General features: G+C 35.2%; 2 long non-coding RNA genes across 3 annotated transcripts; one reads left to right on the plus strand and one right to left on the minus strand.

The window, feature by feature from the left end:
- The first annotated feature begins 8,192 nt into the window (after window positions 1-8,192).
- LOC133829130 (uncharacterized) lies at window positions 8,193-14,750 on the plus strand. Of its 2 annotated transcripts, XR_009891554.1 has the most exons (4): window positions 8,193-8,376; window positions 8,498-8,565; window positions 8,647-8,705; window positions 14,510-14,750. It is a non-coding gene; the product is annotated as an uncharacterized LOC133829130 (long non-coding RNA). The 2 variants fall into 2 exon arrangements; XR_009891555.1 differs by having other exon boundaries at window positions 8,498-8,705.
- On the minus strand, window positions 10,638-12,836 carry LOC133830750 (uncharacterized). The gene is made up of 3 exons (XR_009892198.1): window positions 12,560-12,836; window positions 12,183-12,217; window positions 10,638-10,898 (listed from the first exon to the last, which is right to left on the minus strand). It is a non-coding gene; the product is annotated as an uncharacterized LOC133830750 (long non-coding RNA).
- Window positions 14,751-27,054: the final 12,304 nt, after the last annotated feature.

Consider the following 27,054-nt stretch of genomic DNA (forward strand, 5'->3'; position numbering starts at 1 on the left):
TAAATTTTTCAAAACCCTATTTCTGCTGCGAAACTCTGATTTACACTTCTAATACCATCAATTGTTTGAAAGCTGGCTCTCGATTACCAATGGATCGTGGTGGGGGAAGTCTACTCTCCGAGCATCATTTGTGGAGAAAGTTATTATCTAGTCCTTCATTTGAGGTATCTGTGCCAGAAGTTGGGCAAGGGCCAACACTTCATCATCATGGTTTAGGGCCAGTGCATATTGATTCTGTGAGCCCCTTAATGTGCCTCCCAAGTAAGGTTCTCTAGAGATAGTCCCTACTCTTTTGTTCAATGGAGGAGGTGCGTGGGCTATCAGCTACAGAGCAGCATATACTTGCCCTTAAGCCTGTGGAGGTGCCATCTACTGTTGAGGGGGTTGGAGCTTGGCCAGGGCGTGCTCCAGCCCTGACATACTGGTGGAGATGCCCTAACTTAGTTAGATTCTCAATCTCATCGCTAAGTAGCCTACGATCATTGGTGTGGTGTCCAACGTCATTATGGAACATGCAAAACTTCATAGAGTCCCTTCGCTCCCCGTCCCTCCGGATCGACTGGAGTATCTGATAGTGGACCTGCTGCTCCGTGGCAATGAAAATGTTCATCCGAGTATCAACCAAGTTGGTGTTCTCGGAGTATTGAGGAGTATACTTCTCATCAGGAGTGCCAGTTCTTTTGGGATTCTTATTTCTCTGGCCCTTTCCTCCGCATTTACTACCACTTGGACCCTTACTAGGTGTAAATGACTGGTAGGAGCTGCAATCCCAGCACTGAGAACAAGTTGAAAACACTAAACCTAGTGGGAGCTGCTCCATACCTGGCAAGCATGACACTGTAGCTAGCCTAGGGGGCAATTGGACTATATTGTGGGACACTCATTACACTCATTTGAGCTGGAGTGTAAGGCGAGATTTGAGGGCTAGGAGTTGTGGCAGATGGGGTTGTTGGAGTTGGAAAGGAAATTGGCCCCCCTAAGGCTCCAATCTAGGCATCCTCCCAGTGAATGTATTCTTGGGCATGAAGAATGAAGTAGTCTAGCCTATGGCATCCACGCCTTTATAGGTCATCCCATAGTGGAGAACCTGGTCGGATGCCAGCATGTAAGGCAATCAACCATTGGCCATCATCGACCCTCTTGGTCCTAGAAGCTTATTCTTTAAAGCGCTTTATGTACACCTTAAGGGTCTCGAAAGTCCCTTGCTTGATGTTGGCCAACACATTAACCTCAAAGTGCACCTTCCGAGTAGCTATATATTGTCTTCGAAAGACGGCAAAGAGTTGGTGCCTGGAATGGATTGATCCTGGGCGGTACTTCTTGAACCATTCGTCTGCAGGTCCCGTGAAGGTTAACAGGAAGACGTGGCATCTTGCGTCCTCGGAGACGCGGTGTTCTGACATTAATTTGTTGAACTTTGATAGTTGGTCGGAGGGGTGAGTGGCTCTGTTGTTGGGAGTGTTGTCTGGTATCTTAAAGCCTTGAGGTAACGGAGCTTCAGAAATGTGTAGGGCACATGGTTCCCCCTCTTCATCCTTCGATTCCGAGCCTTTTCCTTGCCTCCAAGCCATCTTTAACATGACCTTTTTTAAACTTTCCAATTTTGCACGGAGAGGATCATGATTGGAAATCTATGTCGCATAGCCTCTGGCCTCCGAGCATTAAGATTATCTCGGAGGTTCGGTTATGGTTGTGGTGGTCTACCGGGGAAGTCCTCGGGAGTTTCTCTATTCCTGTGAGCATTCAAATTGTCTCGCATATTAGGTTGCGCATTGCAGTGACAACCGTCCTCTTGGAATCCTACTTTTGTTTCCCCTTATGAATCAACATTGTGATTGATAACCGACACACTGACTCCTCATCCTTGGCATGCGAAGACTCCTCTCATGTTGGCTCCTTGTCCGAGGTTTCCCCAAGGCAATCGAGGTATTGAGGGGAATCTTCCTCTAGGCCTAACAAGATCTATCGCAATGCGCTTGGGTGGAATGCCCTTAGCTCCACGAACACTGTTGGCTTGGTTGTTACCCCGGTGACCTTGAGCTTTAGGACAGTTGGCCCTCCTTGGGACGTCGATGGGCTCAGAATCCCCACGAGTCTTTTTTGTCTTTTTTGAGGGCTCATCCTTCCAACTAGTGTAAGGCGTGGGTGGTGCTCCAGCTAGGTGCACAGGTGGCACGCCAGCTGGCTGCTCTTGTGCCACGTTAGCGGGATGCTCGGGAAGCATGCCCGCTGGTTTGACCGGTGGCACTTCTGATTGGTGCGCATGTGGCACACTACCTGGCTGCCTAAGTGGTACTTCGCCATGAGGGTCCACTTGCAGCCCTTGAGCCACCAACATATCCATCATGGCGTTAACCACCTTCTGTAAGGCAGCGATACTACCCTCTTTAGCCTTTAGTTTTTGCTGCTGGGAGGTGACTTGGCTCTTAAGGGCCATCACTTCCAATGGATCCTATCACAACGACAATGGAAGAAAGAAGTTCTTCAGCAATGTTGCTTCTGGTGTTCACCATGGCTGTGACTCGAAGCTTTCTTCTTGTTCTCAATGAAAGTACCCAAATGTTGACTAGAATTTTCGCTAACAACTAATTAAATAAAAGCTTAAAGAAATGTAGAAAGATACATAGGGATTTATGTTTTTCAAGTTATTAATTAACCCTATTCAATGAGTCACTTGTATTAGGATGAGAGAATTTTGGAGGTTTCAAGCTTCTATGGAGTTTCAAGCACCGTTTTAGCAATGCTCTGAATACAAAAAATTTGGGATCCTTTACAATATGTGCCCTAACCCTATTTATAGTGTCACCGTTTTCAGGCTTAGTCAGCTTTTGTGAGGACTTAATTACTCTTAATGCATGTCACCTGTCATTGGGTGAAAACACAAACAACAATTTTTTTGAAGAAAAGTCTTTTCATAAATTTTACAAAGTTTAGGGAAATTTAGACCCATTTTTCTAAATTTGACCAATTTATAAGACTATTTTTAATTAAGTTACTTTATTCCAAAAACCTAATGCAAGTGTATTTGAAAATTTTCCAATTTAATTCACTTCATTCTCTAAAGTGGTAAATTTTTTAGTCCTTAAAAATCAAAATGAATCATAAACAAGTTTCATACTTAAAATGTCAAAAACATCATTTTTACTAAGTAAAACTTACCTACTTTTTAGTTAAAAGCCCAAACTTTGGTAATCCATTATTTAGAATTTGCTATGCAATTAATTACCAAAGTTTCTAGATTACCAACTCAATATATGAAGAATGTTTTCCCAAAATTTCAGTTCAAAAAGATTATTTTTACTTGGTGAAATATTTTTCCAAATCTCCGAGGTCAAACTGACAAAATTTCAAAATCTAGATTTTCTTACCAACTTTGACAAGTTATAATCTTCAATTCTCTGGTATTTTTTTACAAAACTTTTTAGATACAATCTTGAATATATTATGAACATCCTTGCAAAATTTCACACAAAAAGAGATTGTTTTGGTCAGTGAACTTAAGGTTCAAAACTCAAACCTAAAACTGAAAAATACCTACTTTTTCAAGATTGCAACGTCTTTTTAAAATGACCATATTTTTGTGAATACAAAACCTTTTGAACTTTTTAAGTGTCTAAAATCATCTACTATTTCCAAATAATATCATGGCACATCAAATTCTAGAGATAACACATTCAAGGTTTTGCTTGATCCTATAGATATCAAGACTAGAACTTTGGCATTAAGCCTTTTGAGCAAAACCCTAGAGGAACTTTGGATTCTTCATCTAAAACCATCACAAACAACATGCATGCATTATCAAACATAATAATCTACCTTATTACATCACAAAAAATGAATTAAATTCCACAGATAATATATAAAACTCAGATTATACCTATACATTTCTCTATACACCAAAATCACAATTTTTACCTTTAGTGTGCTATCCTCAATTTTGATTTGCCCTAGCATTCTTGGGAGCACTTAAGAGTTTCCTAGCTGCCTTCAATTCATCACCCCAACATTTCAGACGTTAGATTTATTCATAGATTCAAGAAAATATAAAAAAGGTAGCCAAAGAAAAACATAAGGTCATCTTTAGCTTACCTTTTAGAAATTGCTAGAACACAAACATGCACTATTGTTTTTCCTCAAAGTCACTTGCATGCAACACTAACACTTTTACACCCTTCCTTTGTGTGAGTAAAACTCAGAAACTAAAGGTAAGAGAGTACTAGATTTCAGCCAAGAAGAAGAGGAGAAGAAGAATGAGGAACAACTATGAACTTTGACTTTCAAACTTTCTCTTTTCTTCGGGTAAATAACATTTGGGATCCCCAAACTTTGCTAAGTGTATTACTTACGTCCCCAACTTTTTTTTTAGCATTTAGACCCCAACCATTAATTTTTGGCTCACACAAGTCCCCAATGTTATATTCTATAAATAAACCCTAAAAGTTAGGGTAAAATGAGATTTTAACAAAATAAAAAGAAAATAACTCCTATTATTTCCTCTCTACACCATTTTAATTAATTATTACTAAATATTTTATTTTGGTAAATTAACATAAATATGATCATCAAATACTATGAAATAAAGAAAAAAAATCTACTATTTCTCTAACATATCTAATATATCACTTATATACTAATTAGTTTATCATTGTTAATTGTCAATGAAACAAATATACATACTTTAAATTTTAGAAGCACGAAAATTAAATATTTTGATTAACTAATGATTTTAATTCTAGTTATATATATTTTTAATTATTTATATATATATTTTTAAAAGAATATTATTATTTCCTTAAGAGCGTCAAATTTATTTCAATTTTAAAATATAAATTTAAAAGGTGGAAAAAAAAAGTAAAAGTATTTACTATGTAATTTTGTACTTAAAATTTTTAGAATGTGTGAATTTTGTTTAATAATTTATGAGGAGTTTAAATAGAAAGATGTGTAGTGAGAAAAAATTAGGTATAGATAAAAGCACCCTTACTAAATTTCTAGTATCTAAAATTTAAAGTATGTAATTCTTTTATTAAAAATGATAAATAATTAATATGTAAGTGATACATTAAATATCTTAGAGATATAGAACAATTTTATTTATTTATTATTATTTAATGAAAATATTTATGTCAATTTATCAAAATAATCAATTTGGTTTTGTCCGAGGCTGATATTTTTCCCTAATTAGGGTTTTCGGTTCAATTTGATGCTAAATTTTTTTATTTGCTCACAAACCGCTCTTTTAATAATTTTGGCTAACAATAACACATAAAAATTGGTCGCCCAATATTTTAATATCATAAAATATCTCTCATTATAGGGACCATTGCCGCCAGCCCAAGTGACTTATTTGTGCCTAAAAGAATGACATTATAATACCTCATCTCATCCTCGAGCTCCCATGTTGCTTCTTCGATGTCATGGTGACACCATTGCACCTTTACTAAAGTATAGTTTTCTTTCTTAACACCTTGTCTTTTCGGTCTAGGATCACTACTGACTTTTCTTTGTAACTGAGTTGGGGATCCACGCTTAACTGTTCATAGGTGAGTACATGAGTGGAATCATCTGTGTACTTTTTTAGCATAGATACATGAAACATGTCATGTAACTGAGACAAAGCAGGTGGAAGAGCTAATCGACATGCTACTTATCCTTTTCTAATATCTCAAAAGGCCCAATATATCTCTGGCTAAGCTTCCCTTCCTTCCCGGAACTCATAGCCCCATGTAGTGGAGCTATCTTCAACAAAACTATATTTCCCACCTCGAACACCAGAGGTCTCCTTCGTTAGTCACCATACTTGTGTTGTCGGTCGACTGAAGTTTGCAACCTTTGTCGTATATGTCGAATGTCCACGATAACTTGATGAACTTCGCCAGACCCCAAATTTTTTATTTCACCGACCTCATTCCAATGGATTTGTGATGAACACTTTCTTCCACAAAATGCTTCATACGGATGCATCTTAATCGAATCATGATAAATTTTATTGTAAGGGAACTCCTTCAATTGAAGCTTCTCGTTCCACGATCATTGAAAGTCAAGCATCCATGCTCTCAACATGGCTTCTAGGGTTCAAATTTTTTGCTCACTTTGACCATCCATTTAGGGATGGAAAGATGTGCTAAGCTTTAGCTTGGTACCAAGATCCACTTGCATTCTCCTCCAAACAGCCGGCGTAAATCTCCATCCCGATCGGATACTATTGATAGCAGTACACCGTGAAATTTTACTATCTCTGCCACATATATACCTCCCAGCTTATCTGTAGTGTAAGTCTTCTTGATTGGCAAGAAATGTGATAATTTGGTCAATCCATTGATGATAACCCAAATTGTATCATGTCCTTTAGGAGTCATCGGTAGACTTGTGACGAAGTCCATTGTAATTATCTCCCACTTCCACTCAAATATGTACAGCGGTTCCAACAGTCCAGCTGGTCATTTGTGTTCTTCTTTTATTTGTTGGCAAGTTAGGCAGTGTACTATATATTCTACTATCTCTTTCTTCATTCCCAACCACCATAAATACTTCTTCAAATCCTGATACATTTTAGTGGTACGGGATGCATTACATGGGGGGCGTCGTGTGCTTCGTAGTAAATTTGTTTATTGATTTTGATGTCATTCAGTCCAAAGATTCTGCCCTTAAGCCCCAACACTTCATCTTTCGAGATGTGAAACCCTGGTGTACATCCTTTTTTACCTCATACATGAGTCTCTATAGCCACGGATCAGTTAGTTTCCTTCCCCGAATAGCCTCCATAATGGTTGGCTGCAAGGAGAGGTTGGCTAATTGTATGACCATTAACTCAATATCTAGAATAGAGTTATCATTTCATAACTTGGGTGGAATTTCTTGCATTATCAGTACGTAGGCCATCAACTATCGACTCAAAGCATCCACCACCTGATTCGCATTTCCGGGGTGGTATAGAATATCGCTATCATAATCGTTGAAGAATTCTAGTCATCGATGTTGCCTCATGTGTTAATTCCTTTGAGTGAAGAAATACTTTAGGCTTTTGTGATCATTGTAGATATCGCAATGAATCCCATATAGTAATGTTTAATAACTCAGTTTAATTTTTTATTTAATTAGTTTAAATAATCATTTGTTAATTATTTGAAATATGTGATTGAATGAAATTAAAATAATAATTGATAGATATTATTTTAATTTATAAGTATTGTGAGTGGATCACTTTACAATAAAGTTTGGGACTTAAGTGTAAAATAAATATAAGAGTTTTGAAAAAATATTTCACTAGATAGTTAACAATTAAATAAATTCTATAAGGACACTAAAGCAATTTTAGTAATTTATGGGGTCACATGGGAATTTATTTGAATAATCTAGAACATGATTATATGTATTTGGACTCACATAAAATCATGGAATTATTTGTAGACTATAGTTGTGTGTGTGTGTGTGTGTGTGTGCCAAGTGGTACCACATATTATGAGGTTACAGGCTATAGCTTGGTTACTGTAACATCCTGTATTTTGAACACCGTTAGTAGCCGGTTGGAGCTGGTGAAGAATTTTGTGAAATATTATTTCTATAAATAATATTATCTGAAAATTATGTTATTTCGTGAATTTTATAGCCGTTGTGCTAATTTTATAAAAAGTTTAGGCCTATGCAAAGAAAATTTGTCTTGGGTCGAGGGGAAAACCCTATTAACGGAAAAATCTCAGATTAGGTAAAATGAGGAATACTATGGCATAAAAAATATTTGGCAACTGGGATTGTATAGTCGAGCCAATAAATTTAAGAAAAATTTATTGAGGATTTAATTCCAATCTACTGGGATTAAAAATGGAAATTCTTGCTCGAGCCTCTAAGGGCATTTTGGTAAATTTGAGTAAATTATCAAAATTATGTGTTATGTGACAAAATTTATGTTTGGTCACCTTTATTTTATTTTAGTTTGGAGATATTTAAAAACTATAGGGTACAAATTTGGTTCAATTTGGAGAGTGAAATTACCAAAGGGCCCTTGAGTGCATTAAAAGTGAATTAAAAAGGGTAAGGGCATTTTAGTCATTTTCAAAGGTGGAGAGAGGGTGTGATGGGAGGCTAGGCTATGCCTTAGTGTACTCAAGTGTCTATGACACCTACTCTAGGAAGAGTAAGAGGCTTACCCACCCATTGGCTTAACCCCCAATCATTTCCCTCTTACACATCCAATCATTATTTTTCTTAATTTCTTTTTTTCCTCAATAAAACAAAAAGGAACACTCTCCATTTCCTATCACAAAACCGAAGCTTGCTCCCTCTTCCCTCTCCATTTCTTCCATTTTCTCTCTAAGGATCAAGAGCACTCTTTCCCCATTTAAGAAGGGGAGAAGCCTAAGAGCACACTAAGGAAGAGTAAGTTCGAACCCTACTCTATTTTTTTCTCCTTTCTTCTTCTTAAAATCTGAAACCCTAATGGTGGATATGCATGCATGTGTTTCTAATGGCCATTCATGGCATGGATCTTGTATTCTAGGGTATAAGAGAGGTGGTTGTAGGGGAATCTCAAAGTTGAATCTTTTTTGTGATCTAGTGAAAACAAAGGTAAGGGTTCTAGAGTTTTTATGTTTTCCCACTCATCTATATCTTCTACCCTAACACTCTTTTAAAATTCTTCATGTGGAGCCTTGGGGGAAGTTTGAAAAAGCTTAAGGAATCTCATCTCCAAGCTAGAACAATCAAAGGTAGATTTTTGGTTGGTTTTCGAGTTGTTTTTGGTTATTTATGTTAGATCTGGTTGTATAGGTTGTTTTGTAGGTTTTTGAAGTTTATTTTATGCTTGAGGGTTCGGTTGGTTGATTTTTTTATTTGCATCCATGCATATGGCTAGGGTTTTGCTAGTTGTGTTTATTTTGCTAGAATGTGTAAAAATGCATGCTGCCAAGTTTTCGTGGTCTGACTTCAAATGGGTCAGATTGTATCCTGCTACATCTGTTTGTAGAAATAATTTGTATGGTTGCATAGTTTTAGATGAGTACTTGAGTTTAGGCTTTGCAAAATCAAAAAAAGGTGTTTTCAAACCTAAGTTATGAACTTTTTGGCATCTTGATGCAATTTGGAAAATTTCTAGGCAGCATGCCTTGCCAAGATTTCTTTGAACATTGAACATGTTTTACTTAGCCAAAAGCCATGAAATTTGGTAAACTGTTAGTTTAAATATGTATAAGGATAATAGAAAAATTTTAGGAAACACTGCAAAATGGTTAAAGAGTAATGGTCTTTCAACGTTTTCCCTAATAATCTGAAAATGAAATTTCTGGGCAGCAAACACTGCTCAGATTGTCATACATTTTTTAATGGGTTCCCCTATCCTAAAAATTATGAAATTTTGTGAGAAACTAAAATTTTTGAAAGAATTGGACTAGGATGTAAGAGAAATAATTTTTCAAAGAACCCTAAAAATTTGAGAAAAACTCCTAGGCAGCAGGCACTACCCAGATTTCTTTAAATGGTTTAATGGGTTTTGCCATCCCAAAACTATGAAACTTTGTGAGAATATATTTAAGATATGTATCAAGGCCCTCGTAAAATTTTAGATTAAAATATGTCACAGTTTAAGAGTAGTAATTATTCTAAGTTGTTCTGAAAACATGGAAAATTAGTAATTTCGAACCATAACAAAAAAAAAACAAGTTTTGGGAGGTCAGTTCTCCTAACCTAAATTTAATTTTGACATGAGATTTCACCTAGTTCTCTTCATTATGATGCATAATACGTGAACAGGATTTAAAAGGGTTGTGGTTAGAGAACCTAACATAGAATATGAGCTTAAAAGCGAGATTTTTATCACGCTAAAATGAATAGAGAAAAAGTTAGGCTCGAAATTGGAAATGAAGTTGTTTTAAAAAAATAGCTAGTATTTTGGATATTTAACCAATCCCAAATTAGCTTAAGGTTATTGAGAATTCATATTTTACCATTTTCTAAACACGGGGTCCAATTGCCCTTTCTTTTCGAAACTGACGTAATAAAGATCATAGGTTATTAATTAAAGATTGTAAAACTGGGAGTTTGGTTTTATAAAACCGTAAATCGAAAAGTATTATCTTTAACGAATAATAAATTGTAAAAGGTTGAAATGCAGTATTTTGGGTAAAGAATGGAAAATGGTAAACTTCGTACTTGAGTAAAAAGTGGGTAGTTTTCTAAGACTTAAAATTGTTTAAAAATCCTTTTACAAGTAACAAATACTACTACAAAAAAGACTTTTTAGGACTAGCATTGCGAGTCCTAAAAAAATTTTTAAAACTTGCGTAGTGCGAGTCCTCTATTTAAGAGCCTTAAAAACTGAGATATTTTAGGACTCGCGTTGAGAGTCCTAAAAACTCTCATTGAGTGCCTTTAAGTAAGTTTTTAGGACCTATATTGCAAGTCCTAAAAAATCGAGTTAAGTGCCTTTAAGTAATTTTTTAGTACTCGCAATGCAAGTCCTAAAATATCCCATTGAGTGTCTTTAAATTAAGATTTTAGGACTCACTTTGCATGCCCTTAAAAATAATTTTTTTTTTTAAAAAAATGCAGCTACAATTTTTATTTTGATTTAAAAAAATAATATATCCCTTTGAGAGTCCTAAATATATTATATATGTTAGATTTCTAAAATTTTCAAAAGAAAATACAACAAAATAACAAAACTTATACTTTCAATGAGATAGTTACAAATCCAAAAAAAAAAATATTAGGAACAAAGATGAATATTCAATCTTATCACATTTATAATACAAAGCTAGGAAATTTAATAATCAATCTAATGATTTTGCAAAAGTTCTCATGATGACATCTACATCATTAGGATCCACGCCCAAGAGCTCACAAACACATCTTCTAGACTTCCCTACTGCTCCAATACTATGGGCCTCATCAAAGTACGTAGATGCCTAGGATACAAGAAAAGAAATATTGAGATTCAGTAATTTGAAAAAGAGAGAAAGTAACACATTCTTAGTAGAAGTAAATATCATAGACTTAGCAAACCTGAAATGATATATATATCAAGTATTAGGCTCTTAATACAAGAAAGTTTACCATAAGAAGTTCTAAACTTATTTCTATAGGAATTAATGTGCATACATCACAACTAAGAGCAATTGATCTAGGAATACCGAAAATTGATTCTTTCTAAGGCAAACTTAATCAAGCAAAATATGGTATTTAATCTATTCATATCTTATACTCACTTCAAAATCAATATTTTGTATTAATCTTGCTTTTTTGAATTATCACATATAACTTATCATCATCTCAAGTCCTAGCAATCAACATTTATTAAATAAAAACCAATACTATAAAATTCAAAAATTATATGAGCACGGTTATTATCAAACAGGTTGTGTGCCATCTTCTATACTAAAAAGATGATCAATAATTAAATCAAACAATAATACTTATATACATCTCAAACTATACAAGATCATCAATTAAATATAATTTTATCTCAGAGGTACCTTTCATCAAAGAAATTCAAGACACAAATTAGTACTTCTTTTCACAATAATCCTTTGGGTCAAATAAAGCTTCAACAATGAATAAAATTCAGATACAAAATCAAAATATATACTTTACCATAATGATATCTATTATAAAAGAATCATATCTATTATAAATGCGATACATTATTTTAATCACGTGATAGAAGAATTACATATATATATTGATTCTATTAGATTAAAATTACATATACAAAACTTTATCCAAACATGTTCTCATATCAACTACCCGACAGTATAATAAATATGAGTTAGAAAAGAAAAATATGAATAAAGAAATTAATTTGGTAAGAGATATAAAGAAGAAACAAAAGCAGCTTTCCTTGCTCACTGAAAGTTTCAAGAGACCAGAAATTAAACAAATTCAACAAGTGTATACACATGCAAGAAATAGAAGTATTGCCAAGCAAAACAGAAGCATCAAATTCAAAATGTTATACACTACAGATTTAAAAAGTATGCAAAAAATGGTTAACATAAAGAACACACACAAACAAATTGACAAAGATGATCCCATGCCACCATAATAAAGTAAAGAACAAATAGTTAGAGATTTTATTTTCATAAATTTGAAATAAAGAGTTTCAACACCATATAGTTTAAACAAAAGCCATATACCATATACTAGCATATCGAATTGGACAAGAAGGCAAAAAAGTAAAAGATTAAGCGTACCCTCTTAAAAAATGATTGGGTCCTTCATTTCTGCACTGCCAAAACAAATATAATGAACAAAAAAAAAACACTAAGTCATAAAACAATGCGTATATAATAGAGGTAGTTATGACTTGACATTAAATTTGAATGAACATTATTTCATAATGATTCTAAACAGTAGCTTCTACTATAGAATTGTTCACTTCATGAAACTTAAGTTCCCTGAAAATAAATTCAACAATAAATGATAACCATTCATGGAAATACTAATACAATCAAGTCATATTTAGCAACTGGGTCATCTCCATGAATTAGTCCCAAAAATGAAATTTAGTATAACGTAAAGTAAATCAGAAACAATAGCTCTAAACTAAGTAGGTAAGTTATTGCATTACATGTCATTGTGAGTGTCCCAAGAAGAAAGAGTAGCAAAGGAGAACCGTGGTACAACCAGAGAGAGAGGAGACCCCGCTTATCGCCTAGTTTCTGAGACTCCACCCGTCACCTGGTTTCCGAGATCTCGCCGTTCAGTGAGAGAGTGAGAGGGAAAGGTTAGGCTTTGTGCACGAGAGAGAGAGAGGAAGATAATGGAGACAAAGTGTGAGGGTGAGGCTTTGTGCGGCTGAGAGAGTTAGAGATGTGAGGTAGGGTTTTTAGTGTATAAGGAAACGGGATGGGCTTTTAATTCTTAACCGGTTAACCTTTATTTATTTATTTATTATTATTATTATTATTATTATTATTATCAATATTCTTTTAGGACACTCAAAGTGTGCCTTAAAAGTCTCTACTAACTTAAATTTTTTCATAGTCTTTTAGGACTCACATCAATAATTAGGACGCTTATTGCAAGTCCTAAAAGATATATTTTAAGGACTTTCACTGAGTGTCCTAAAAAAGTGTCTTAAAAGCTAGTTTTTGTAATAGTAACTTTTAGGACATACATAAGTTTTTAGGACTCGCAATGAGTGTCCTAAAAAGATTCTTTAAGGACTCGCAATGCGAGTCCTAAAAAGTCAACATTTTAGGACACACATAGTTTTTAGGGCTCGCGGTAAAAGAATTTCTTTAAGGACTCGCAACGCGAGTCCTAAAAATTCCAGGAGTTGTTTTTAGGACTTGCATCTAGGTGAGTGCCTTAAAAAAGTGTCCTAAAAAGGTGTTTTTGTAGTAGTAAAATACGTGTAATACAGTTGAGAGAGTCATCTAAAGATAGAATATTAAAATGCACAGCGCGGAGAGAATGTTGCGCTAAGGACGATTTTCTGAGAAAGCTGCAAATTGACTAAAGCAGAATTTTGTCTTATACTGTAAAGTGTATAAGAGATATTTTTAGTATAGATTCTCTAAGAAAACTTTATTGAATGTAGCTATCATAGAATATTAGCTATAAGAAAGAGAAAGGCTAACTTACTTGGAGTCCTTAGTTCCCAGCTGGATCTTTTAACTCTGCTATTCGCTTTTCCCTTCGCGGTTACTGTGATTAATACAGTGTGCTTAGATTAAACTCCAAGTAAGTTAGCATTTCTCTTTCTTGGCTACAACATGAATATAATAGTGTGTGCTTGTAGTAGTAGATTACACTATTTTTTTTTTGGGTCATTAAGACCAGGGTATGCTTAATACCTACTCTTGCAATGCTTTGGCATTCTGCGAATAAATGGTAAGTAGGTTATGGTTGAAACCATGACCTTAGTATAATATAGTCTAGTTCGGGTTGGAGCCACAACAATGGTAATATGGTCCAAGTTGAAGCTAGGACAATAGTAATATAGTCTGGGTTGGAGACAGAACATAGTAAGTATATAGTCTGGGTTGAAGCCAGGACAATGGTAATATAGTCCAGGTTGGAGCCAGGACATAAATGCTGGAATCAAGTTGTGGCCCAGATCCCTTGTTGATAATTTAATTGCTTAGTCGTGATGTGTGCTAAATATAATTGAATAATCTGATAATCTTCTAAGTGCTGGATATTACAATATGAGTGATATATTGTATGTTCTGGGAATTTGCTGAGTGCATGTTATTGTGTTAAGTGTGAAATTGGTTGTTAGAAACAACCAAAGTGATTGTTTGGTATGGTTATCTATATTGTATGTTTTGGAGAATTTCTGAATGCAGATTGTTTTAATATGTATGAACATTGGTTGTTGGGCACAACCAATATGCGTGATTTTCTGTTAGGACTAATATTGAGAATTGTATGATAGGGTTGGAAATTATCCAATACCCTATGATCGGTAGTGGTAACTACCTTAAGACAACTCGTTACTGGGTTTAGTATATTTGTGTGCAAGGCTATTCTTACTAAGCATTTTTGCTTAACTATTTGTTTCATGTTGTAGGTAAGTGCAAAAGCAAAGTGGAGCAGTGAGTGTCAAAGTCTGCTTGTAGATATGTACATGTGGCCTGACCTGGGGAGTTTTTTGATGAATCACCATTTTGAAAAGAAAAAGTTGGAAGTCGTTATTTCTTTTGGGATAATTGTTTTGATATAACTCTTTAGAAGAGTGTTTGTATTTCTGTTTACTAAACTAAAAGTGTGCGCACACGATCTTTTTAAAAGTTTTTTATATGGAATTTTGGTACAATGAATTAAAGTAAAAGTTCATATTTCCGCATGTTTTTGTCTTGTATGTTTTGAGGATTGTTACAGTTATAATCATTTCATTATATAGTTTACAATTACATGTGAAATAATAAGCATATGGTTTTGACATAGGAACTGTGTATTGAAGTAGTGTTCCTTAAATGGTGCAAGAGGTGGCATTGATTTATTTTTCAGCACGTAGTCTTGTGCTAGCTCCCTATAAGTTTCAAGGGTAGTGAGAGAGGGAACCAATACCATTTTCAAATTTGAATTGTTAGTGGGTGGTTATGGGAGTTAAAGGTTGATGGGTGGATGTTTTCTACTCATTTTGAATAGTCATTTTCGAAATTTAGAGAGGAAAGAAGAAAGAAAGAAAGGAAGAGAGAAAAGAAGGAAAGCACTTGGCTCTCTATAGGTTTCTGCCAAGAGGAGATCAATTTAAGGTAAGTGTTTAATCCAATTTAATGCATTTCTTTGATGATTTTGGGTTATGATGGTGATCTTAGAGACGTATGTATTGTTGTAGAAATAGTTCAAGCAAGAAAAGGGAGAGAACAACCAAGTTTCGGCCTACACAACTCTAAAATCAAGGGTGAGATTTTAACTTGTCCTCCTCTTTGATTTCGAGTTTGGTATGTTCTTAGGGGTTTTGTATTTTTTTATAGAGCCTTAGAAACTATAATAGAGGAAGGGAAAGCTCTCCAAGGATTTAGATAACAAGGGTAAGAATTTCTATTTTTCTCTTGGCCATTTTCTGAATCAATGGATTCTTTGAGGTTTGGTTTTCTATTAAATTTTTGGGTTGTTTTGTATAAGTTCAGATATGAGTTGAGGTTTAAAGTGATGAGAGATTGTTGTAAATTTGGTTTCTTAAGGTCCTAGAGGTTTATATCTACGTTTGAAAGATATCTATGGGGTGGTTACCATTTTGGTGGGTGGTTACCAGTTAAATCCAACACCACCACTGCCAACAATGGTGGTTGGCCGACGGTGTGGTGTAAGGGCACTATAGTTTTTGTGGTTAGCACCCCAAGGTGCTCGGACATGTGATGATAGGGTCGGATAGCAAGGGAAACATCAGCCCTTGGGCTTTGGTGATAAGGCCGAGAGGTGTAACCATCTTCGGGTTACGATTACGGTAGATAATCCCACCTAGGGTGGTGGTAAGGATGAGGTTGAAGATGGTGACAACGTTGGGGATGTTGATGATGATGTTGGTGGTGTGAGAAGGACTTTTGTGAGTCCAATTGGTGTAGGTCCAAAGTCACTAACACCATCTAGGTTCTCGGGACACGTTGCATGTGCCATGCATGGCTATGTACGTGTTCCTAAGGGACTAAAATGGTAATTTGTTCCTGAGACTTTGTATGTTTAATGTAGGGCCCGGGTTTAAAAACCCCAAGGCCCAGGAATTATTCATTGGGAATTTGAATAATTTTAAGAAGTAATTTTAATAATTTAATGAGAACAAGGATCGAGGAATTATTACTTGAAATTTGAGTTATGGTTTAGACTCGTGATTTTTTTATTTTAAGTTCAAGTTTGTCAAGATAATGTTAAGGAAAATATTTTCAAGGTGTAGAAAATATTTTAAGTTTAAAAAATTCCCATTAGAGCTTAGGGCTCGGGACTCGGGATTTGGACTAGGGGCTCGAGAATTTGAATTTCAAGAAATACATGGAGTTAGAAGTTGAAATTTCAAACATAGATCGAAATTAAATCATTATTAGGAATAATAATTTTCTTTGTTAACTTCGAGTTTCCAAGAGGGGTATTTTGGTCATTTTACCCCAAGGGCTCTGGTTTAGGCCAAGAGTCGAGAATTTAGGATTTTGCTTCTAAAATCCATATGCTTTTTGTAAGATCTTAGTCAGTCATAAACTAATTCATATTGTCCCAATATGTATATAGAAATGTTTGTTATGAATGTTTGCATGCCATGAATGTTGTAGATTAACTGTGTTGTTGTATATTTGAATTTTATGGCTAGAAACGTGTATAATAGTACCTATCTTTCAAGGTTGAATGCATTAGTTATGTTTGAATGTTCTAAGTGAAAATGTTGTTAATTTGTGCTTGCTATGTAAACTCTGTTAATATGGTCCCCATGCAACTGTACAGTGGCACTAACCATAGTACAAGTACCATCATCGTAGAATTAGCAGAGTATGCATTTTGGTACTGGAGGTAAGTATTCTTTGGGTCGCGGAGGCCGCAAGGCTCATGACCTCTATGTTAAACCTGATGGACAATAAATTTTTTATGATGAATGAATGTTATTTATGATGCAATACTTTACTTGTGAATGTCTGAGATGTATTGCTAGTTAATTTAAAGTTTACATTACATTATGTTTATGCTATGAGTTCAAGACTTGTGTTCTCTAGTATGTTCTTAGCTTCCTGACTGGGCATTTTAGCTCATTAGTTAGTCTGTGTATGTAGGTAAGCAAATAACTTAGAAGTGATGTTGGCAGCTGGAGGGGATTTTGTTTGAAGTATGCATACCATGAATCAACCGACCTGCAGGATTGATAGAGTTTCCTCAAGTCTTCCACTATGTTTCAAGTCAATGTCTTTTATGGATTATTTACAAGTTTGAGTCAAGAAGGCCCTATGGCCAAATACTTTCTTTTAATATTATTTTCAATTGTGTTTTGTTTTAAACTAATGATATCACAGACTCATTTATATTTTCAAACTTGTTTTGCGATGTAAACACTTTATTCAGTTTATCAAAGTTCTTTAATACCCATAACAACCCGTTTGTACAAAAGTTGATCGCAAGGGTCGAGTTGACCATTAGGACTTCATTGTGGTTTTCCAATGAGTCTAGTCTTAGAAAATTGGGTCGCTGCATAATGTCTCCAGATCTTGAGCACAAATACCACTGCTGCCAGTTCTAGATTATGTGTAGGATAGTTTTTCTCACAATTCTTCAGTTGTTGGGAGGCATAAGCAATCACTTTGTCATGTTGCATTAGCACTACTCCTAGTCTTAAACTTGACACATCACTATAAATTGTGTATCCCCCTGTACCATTAGGGATAGTCAATACTGGAGCGGTCATTAACCTCATTTTTAGCTCCTAAAAACTTTTCTCACATTTCTCCATCCACTCGAAATTTGCATCTTTATGAGTAAGAGTGGTCATAGGCGTGGACATTTTGGAGAATCCTTCCACAAAATCTTTGGTAATACTGTGCTAACCTAAGAAAACTTCTAACATCATGGGAATTCTTTGGAGGCTAGCACTGGTTACAACCTCTATCTTGGCAGGGTCCACCTATATTCTGTCTCTCGACACCACATGTCATAAAAGACCCACCTTCTCTAACCAAATTTTACATTTTGAGAATGTTGTGTACAACTTCTAGTCCTGTAAATGCCGCAAAACCAGCTTGATATGTTGTAACGTCCCAAAATTCATAATAAAGCTTAGTGCCTTGATTAGTGGGCTAGGAGGGCCTAATTGGATTTATTTGTGGTTTTATTGAATGCTTATATGTGAATAAGTGAATTATATGCATTATATTATAATATGATTGTGCATGCATGTTTAAGTGTATTAAATGTGCTTAAACACCCGCTTTTGTTAAAAATGGGCATTGTCATAATTTTGACCCGTTGAGGGTATACTTGTATTTATATGTGTTACATGTTTGAGACCATATTATTATGTGGATATATTTGGGATATTCGGCACTAGTCGGTCGTTTTGAGCAATTAGCGGAAAAGTCACAATGATGATTAATACCCGGCACAGGGTGAGCCTAGGGTTATTTTGATAATTTGGTGAGTTACCGGGAGATATTAGAATATTAGTTATATTTGGGGGATTAGTGGAATTAATTCGAAATTTTTAAGTGTAATTTGAGGTTTAGTGGGAATTGGTGCTAAATGACCATTTTTCGCTTGTGGGGCTTTAAGGTCAAAGTCATGGGAAAGGGGTAATATGGTCTTTTTGGACCATTGAGCTGAGGAATAGGGAAATGGGTAAAGTATTGGGCCTCTGTTTTGGTACGTATACACCCCCCCCCCCCCCCCCAAAATATTAGCTTATTTAACAATTAAATAAATAAAAGAGGCAACTCAACATGACAACTTGCAACTAATTATAAGTGAGTCATCAAGTGGATACCACTTCCCCTAGGGGCTGGCATGTGGCACTGTATATCCACAAGGTTTTTTTATTTATTTTATTTAATAAGATAAATATTTTCATATTTAAAATAATATATTGTTTCAAATTCTACATAAATTTTAGTTAATTCAAAATTAAATTTATCTTATAAATATTAATTAAATTATAATCTTATAATAAATTAACTTATTCTCTCTCAATGTATTAAATAATTTAAAATCAATTAATATTATTTTCAACTAACATATAACTTTTCAAATAAAACATATCAGTTAATTAATAAATATATATTTTCCTTAGAAGATGAATTCCCTTGCAAATAAATCATTCCAATTTTGTAGTTAGCACTCATTCTCTAAATTGTGTAGTATAGAGGTGACTTGGGAACTATAGACCTATAATACTAAGCTCCAATAAACTAGATTAATAATAAAACTCTAATAATTTAATAATATTATTTATTAATCCATTATTACTCCACTATAAATATGAAATTGCACTCTTTGTAATTATAGAATTACATTTACAGATTCATTTCGTAAATTAGAGTTGGTCAAATTTACTGTTTTACCCTTCTAATTACCTCATGATCCTTAAGTATCATTTATCCACTAGTGAACACTTATTTATAATCCTATTATAATTTTGAGCTCAATAACCATTCAATTCAAGAATTAACACTTAAGGGAACCAATATTCAATCTCTTAGGAAAGCTTAAATTATGATTCTTGTAAGATCGTGTATCTAGCCATTCATGCCACTGAATCTCCAAAACAAAAGTCATTAGCCTATTTTCCAAACAAACCTTAACGAGTGAATCAAAAGGTCCAATAGTTTTGAATAGGAGTTTATGACTACTGAGGATTTAAACTTAACTACATATGATCATCATATTGATATGAATTAAATATTTATGTTAAACGACAAGTTTATAAAGAAATTTATTCATATCGGTCTTTTCATATATAACCCAATTATATAAAGTACATTCACTATGATGTCTATCTATATAAACAATTTAGATTTAGATCACATGCATTCTTAAAAATGATTAGCAAACTGTACTAGCGACCATTCGTTAAAGATTTCATACTTTAATATGTTGTCGACTATTCTATTCATTATTGATGATCTTATTCATCTCGTACTATACACAATTATACTCTCATGAATGAATATGGAATTTTCTAATATTTATATATATTATTCACTAATTATTCAAAAATCAATTATAAGAAAAATGTACTTTTCTAAAATTTGATAAATAAAACGTCTTTACACATGCTTTTAGGGCATCTACCCTAACACTTTTGTCTATGGCCTGCTGGTGAGGCAGGATAGAGATCAATGTTGGAAGTTCTTAACAAAAAATGATTTATCCCCGAATGGGTCGTGGCTTTGCTTAGAATATATTAATAGTATTTTGTATCCACGTGAGAAGTTGGAAGGAGAGAATATACAGAGCCAGAGAGACAGGGTCTCCAGAACTTTGTTTTTTTTTATTGTGGTGGCATAGATCTTGGGTGCTCTGTTATTACTTGGTCTAACAAAGATGATCTCTGTCATCTAACTCACAAGAGACTTGATAGAGTTTTATGTGTCTCCCATTGGTTGGAAACTTTCCCTAAGGCTGGCATTGAGGCTAGACTGATATGTGACTCGGACCATGCTCCGCTTATTGCTGATCTGTTTCTTGATAAAGAGAAACTGCGTATCCATTTGGATATTTCGATGCTTGGAGTAGAGATACAAGTTGTCGTAAAGTAATAGAAGGGACCTGGAAAATCATTGCTAAAATATTCTCTAACTTTAGACTTAAGGTTAAGATTGGCGATACAACATAGGCTCTAAAAAAAGAACATGATATTCTTTGGGTTCTTCAAGGAGAGATAGAGAATCTTATATAATTTCTTACCTAAGGAGCAAATTAAACATCCGACTTCCCAAAATCTGGAATCAGAAGCGTTGATTCAGCTTGAGATTTCAGATATTACTGCTAGACAAACTTCTATCTGGGCCTAAAAGTCAAGAGAGGTGTGGCTTAAGGTAGGAACGGTTTTTTCACCTTTCAACTGTAGTTCGAAGGAAGAAAAACCATATATGGGTTGTTTGGATATTTCAAAGAAGTTTTCAAAATTTAAATCTTCCAGTTATGCATGTCTTAGCTGGTATGATTCCTATTTTCGCCACTTTGGATCGATTAATGAAAATTTGATCAAGGTGCCTTCTTATGAGGAGGCTAAATTTGTTGGTTGGTCGATGCCTCCTATTAAGGCTCTGGGACTGGATGGCAAGCCAATAAAATTCTTTAAAGATCATTGGGATATTGTTTGTGAAGATGTGGTTAAGTTTATACAAGATTTCACCGATTGTAGATTTGTAAAGGGTCTTAATTTCCCTTTTATTGTTCTTATTCCAAAAAAGACAACAAGCGCAATAATTTAATGAATTCAGGCCCATTAGCTTGTGCCACATTACTCATAAGGTTGTATCGAAGCTTTTAACTAATCGTTTGAGGATGGTTCTTCCTACCCTTATTTCTCATTTTCAATCAACCTTCCTTCCTTGGAGATGGATTACATATAATACTATTTTCGCTCAAGAAATTGCCCAACTATAAAGGAGTGAAAGGAAGGCAAGTTTGTAGGGATTAAGCTAGACATGTTGAAAGTGTATGGTCGGTTGGATAGGTCTTTCTTGGACTAGGCTCTGCAATGTTTTGGGTTTGGAGATATTTTCAAGAGAATGGTCTCTCAATGCCTTTCTTCTATCTCTTACTCTATTCTTTGAATAGGGGTTCATTGAAATACTTTTCCCTTATGTGTGGGTTGATAGAAGAGGAAATTTGTTGATGCGATTTTCGCCAACAATGCATTAAGAAATTCGATTAGAGAGATTAAACTTGTTAATAAACCATAAATATAAACACACAAATTTTTAATGTGGTTCAATGATTAATATTCACTTAGTCCACGAGTCATTATGTACCAAGAATGCATATATATTGTATCACGTTCTCAATCTTTGAAGAGGCATGTAAAAATTCATGTGGTGTGATGATATTGAGTTCGTTTGGAAAAAAATAATTTCTATCTAAATCTATATGGTCATATAAATGAGAGCTATAGGGAGGTGATATGGCTTCCTAGAATCATCTATATATGATTTATCCATTTTCTTATAATTTTTGGTTTTTCCAAATTTTTTTATTTAGCAAAAGATTAAATTAACAATTTAAAAAGTCACTTTATTCCAACCTAGTTTACAAACAATTGTGGGTGTTATACTTATAAACTATAAATAAGGTATCTTCATTCACTTTGATTTGTAATTTATCCAAATATTAGAGTTTTTTTTTTTGTTATAAGGGTTATTGACTTAACTCAATCTTGGCCAATAGTTTTTTTTTTTTGTTCATCAAATTTATATTAATATTTAACATATTATTTATATATTTAATTTTTTAGTATATATTTTTTATATCATTTAAATTTGTAAATTAAATATTATATATAAAGGAGAGCTATAGGGAGGTGATTTGACTTCCTAGAATCATCTATATGTAATTTATCTATTTTTGTTATAATATGTGGTTTTTTAAAAAAAAAATATATTTAACAAAAGAATTAATTAACGACTTAAAAAAATTTCTTTATTCCCACATGGTTTATAAATAATTGTGGGTGTTATACTTATAAGCTATAAATAAGGGAACCTTCATTTACTTTGATTTGTAATTTGTTCAAATATTAATATTTTTTTTCCTTATATGGGTGAGTGATTTAACTCAATCTTGCCCAATAGTTATATTTTTTTTAGTTCATTTTATTTATATTAAATTTAACATATTATTTATATATTTAGTTTTGTAGTATATATTTTATACACGTTGTACCCCAAAAATACAGACTGAACTACTCAGCACGAGGTACAACTGGCAGACAAGCGCATGAAGAAAATATACATATAAAGTATATTTACCTCTGGAGTGAGTAGCTCGATCTTACTTGATAGTCTGTGACAACCTTGGTTTCCAGATCGCCTCTTACACCAACAACTTCGTTCGAGGTACACAACGCCTGAATCGCCCTCATGAAACTTTGAATATGACACGCGTCAGTTCACATTGGTCTTACAACATCCAACTCACGGAAGTGGTGACTATGACACACAATAAAGGATTTCAAAAGACTCAGAGATTCCTTATATGCCTAATAAATGCCCAGATTTTATTATGTATTTATTACCCGATATAATGTGTATAGAATTAATAGGCAATCATGTATTTATGTAAATTAGACGTTACCCAAAATTTTTAGTTACCCAATATTGTCCACCATTTTCCCTATATTTATAAAGGGAATGGATTGTAAAAAATATCGACTTTCTATATGCCAAAACTCTGTTGAAATTGTCATAAACAATTTAATCAAGAGTCCAAAAATAGATCAATAAGAGTGACTCGTGGACTAGGTGGATTTTAAACACTGAACCACGTAAAATGTGTGAGTGCTTCATGTTCTTGTTTTTTGTTATTTTATATACATTTGATTTACAAAAAGATTAATCTCTCTGTCTTGAATTTCTAAATCCCCTGTTGATGAAAAATTGCGTCAACATACTGGTGCTTTCATTGAGAGCAGATTAAGCTTGAAATTTTGCATGATATCAAACCCAACAATCATCATGGTGGTCAATCGTTCCATTCGCAATAATGAAACGGAGCAACCTGATGATCAAGGAGGATCGTCGTACGACCATCCCCACTAAAGAAGGTACATCTGCATAACTTCACCCTGGAAAACAACATGTCTGACCGTCATTGAAATGGAGAATGTTCAGCTAAGGAGCCACCTTGCCCAGGCTAACAGATGAATATATGATATCATGGCTCATCTACCTCCTCTTAAAATCGACAAGAATGTTGGAAGGAGGAAAAATGGGTCCCACATATCTCGGTCACACCAAAATAATTGACCTAATATAAGTCGTTCTGTCATAATAGCAACACCAAGCTCTTTGCCTTCATAATGGACTCTTAGGAACAACCCTTCTACTAATAACCGTATGAATGGACAAATGACTCATACTCACAGAAATCAATTTGGCCATGTAGGGAGAGCTCAGACCACATCGTGAAGGGTGGAGGTCTCCACGAATCCACCAGCATATCAGTCACCTGCTCATGTACCATGTAATAACTCTATGTTGCTGCCAAGTCGTGAAATTGGAGTAGACAATGGGTGCAAATTTGGTCCGTCCAGATGGGACACGCCTCACCAATAAGGCATCCTCCCTCACCTATTCGTCATCCAACACCACCACGCCCACAAAGGAATGCTCCAGGGCGAGAAAATTAAAGGAGACATTTTATACATATGCCCCACGATCTCATGCTAATAATCCAACTCCTCAACCTCAACCATGAGTAGTAAGTTTTGTGGATGCTAGTTATTAGACCAAGAGTCATCATGGGACCAGGACCGAGAATGCCCGTAACGCGTATTCCTATAGGCATGAAAGTGATCTAAGAAATCAATTGAGTTTGGCTCAAAGCTTGTGCTCTAATCCAATGTTCGACTTGTGTGATCATCTAAACACGTTGAGAGGACAGTCAGAACATGGGAGATTCGTCTATTGTGTGTGACAATGGGAACATCCTGCCTAACCAAGCTCAAGCTTGGAAGGACAATAACCAACCAAACACACAAAATAGGATGGGAGTTGGTAACCAGCTACCAAATAACCTAGCGATGAAAGATCGAACCCTCGAACGGTTGGCTCTAATGGAGGAGGAAATGAAGAGGCTCTTCCTTGGAGAAAAACATTTATGATTGTGATTCCAATGAGGAGCTCAAGCCTTTTTGTCCTCATATTGTAGCAGCTCTGTATCTCGTTGCTTTTAGGATGCCAACTATGCGCACATATAATGCAACCATATCACATTGGGACCTTCAACACACGGATGATGCCCACAATGTGAGCCACAACCTGCGATGTGTTCTATTCCCAGCTACATTAACCTGACCAGCCAAGCTGTGGTTCAACAAGTATAAGAAACACTCAATCACCTCTTGGGAAAAGTTGTCCTATGAGTTCAAGAGATAGTTTTGAGCTGCCAAAGAGGTTCAAGTGGAAGCCTACTCACTAGCCAACATTAAGAAACAACCCGATGAAAACCCTGAAGGCCTACCTCAACAAGTTTATTAATGTAGCGGGGCCCAAGTTAGAGATCTTGATGACAGCGCCAAGCTCATGGCCAAGAGAACAAGAATCACTATAGGAGGAAATTTATGGAAGGAGCTCCAAAGAAAAAGACTGACTAGGGTAGATGAATTCTTGGCTCAAGCTCAAGAGTGGATAAACCTAGAAGAGATGGAATCTGTTGTCGTAGGAACCAACTAGACCCTCGTTCAGCCTGCTGGAGTGATGGCGGATGTTGCAACTACGAATCAGCCTACCACCCAGAATAACTAGGCGGGGGGAAATAAACAAAAAGGGAATGGTGAGGGCGACCAGAATGGTTCCAAGAAAAATAACACTGGGAGAAATACACGTCCATCTACACTGCCTATACTGAATTAACAGATACGCGAGAGCGCAATTATTTAGCTAATTCTACCCGCCTGTAATGTCCCAAATTTCCTAATAAGGTTTAGGACCTTGATTAGGAGGCCAGGAGGGCCATAATTTATTTATTATGTTATTAAATGATGATATGCATGTTTATGTGAATTATATTATAATATGATGATAAATGCATGCATATGGGTCCATTTTTAATTATAAGGGAATTTTGGTAATTTAGCCTGTTGAGGGCGTAATTGTGTATTTTCATGCATGTTGGTGAATTATGAATAATACCACATTATATGTGGATTTATTCGAGCCATTCAGCATGAGACGATCTTTGAATGCAAGTTATCGGTCTGGTCATAACGGGGTTAGTTTCAGGGCTCGGGGTGAGTCTTGGGGTAATTTGAGGATTAGTTCATTACAAGGAATTAAAGGGTAATGGGATATGATTTATTGGTATTTGAGAATAATGGGAATAACGGGAAATGGAGGGTGTTGATTTTGATTAACGAGATAGGTGGGAAAGGACGATTTTACCCTTGGGGACTGTTAAGGAAAGAAGATAGGCTTGGAGGTATTTTGGTCTTTTGACCTAAAGGATATATATCACTTTAAGAAGTTGTTGAAGCTTAAGAAAAACAGAGTGTTTCCTTTTCTCTCCCTTCCCGATCATCTCATTCTCCTTCTCTTTGAATTTTGAAGCTCAAGTTGAGGGTTCAAGCTTGGGAATTGAGGCTTAAGGTTTTAGGCTTGTGTTTACCCATTGAAGAGGATTCAATTCGAGTTTAAGGTAAGGTTTAGTTCAATTTTCTAGTTCCTTACTCTGTTTTTTGTGTTAGTTTTGAGGTTGGAGTTTTGATCATAGGTTGGGAATTTTACGAGGTTTTGGATGGTTTAGGGCTTGGGTTTTGTTGGTTATATGATGGACAAGTTATGGTAATAGTTGGGAACTTTGCTTTGTGGTGTTGGAAGTGTTTTAGTAGGTTTTGGTTTGAGTTCGAAGAGGAAAAAAAAGGGTTTTTGGCTATGTTTCAAGTGGGGCCACAACTCTGTTCTAGAGCGCCACAGCCCAAGCTTGTTGAAGAGGAAGGTTGGTGCTGAAGGGTCGTTGGGCTGCGACATGGGGAAGGTAGGGCTGCAACGTGTGTTGGTGGCTGGGTTGTGGCCGCTTCTGTTGAGGAGGCGGGCCGCGGCATGGTGGACTAGGGTCGCGGCCCTTAGTGGCATTTTATGCCAGAAGTGTGTTTTCATCGTGGGAATCCAAACCTTAGTCCTCAGGATCGTTCTTACTACCCGGTTTAGTGGGATTTGATTTCCCGAAGGCTAGGTCCTTGTCCGAGAACCTTTTATTGATTGATTTTATTGATGGAATCCCATATTTAGTTATGACTAGGTGACCGCTAAGGGATCAAAGGATTGATTATTCTCAAGGGTCGTTCAATTGTTATTTCTCGCTCGAACCAGAGGTAAGAAAACTATACCCAGTATGTGATGCATGTGATTCACGAGAAACATGTGATTAGGGCATGCCATGAATGTTGAATATGAGATTGATCAGAGCTTGAATCTCTGTGTTTGT

The sequence above is a fragment of the Humulus lupulus genome, chromosome 4 (assembly GCF_963169125.1).
Source record: "Humulus lupulus chromosome 4, drHumLupu1.1, whole genome shotgun sequence".
In the NCBI taxonomy this organism is placed as follows: Eukaryota; Viridiplantae; Streptophyta; class Magnoliopsida; order Rosales; family Cannabaceae; genus Humulus; species Humulus lupulus.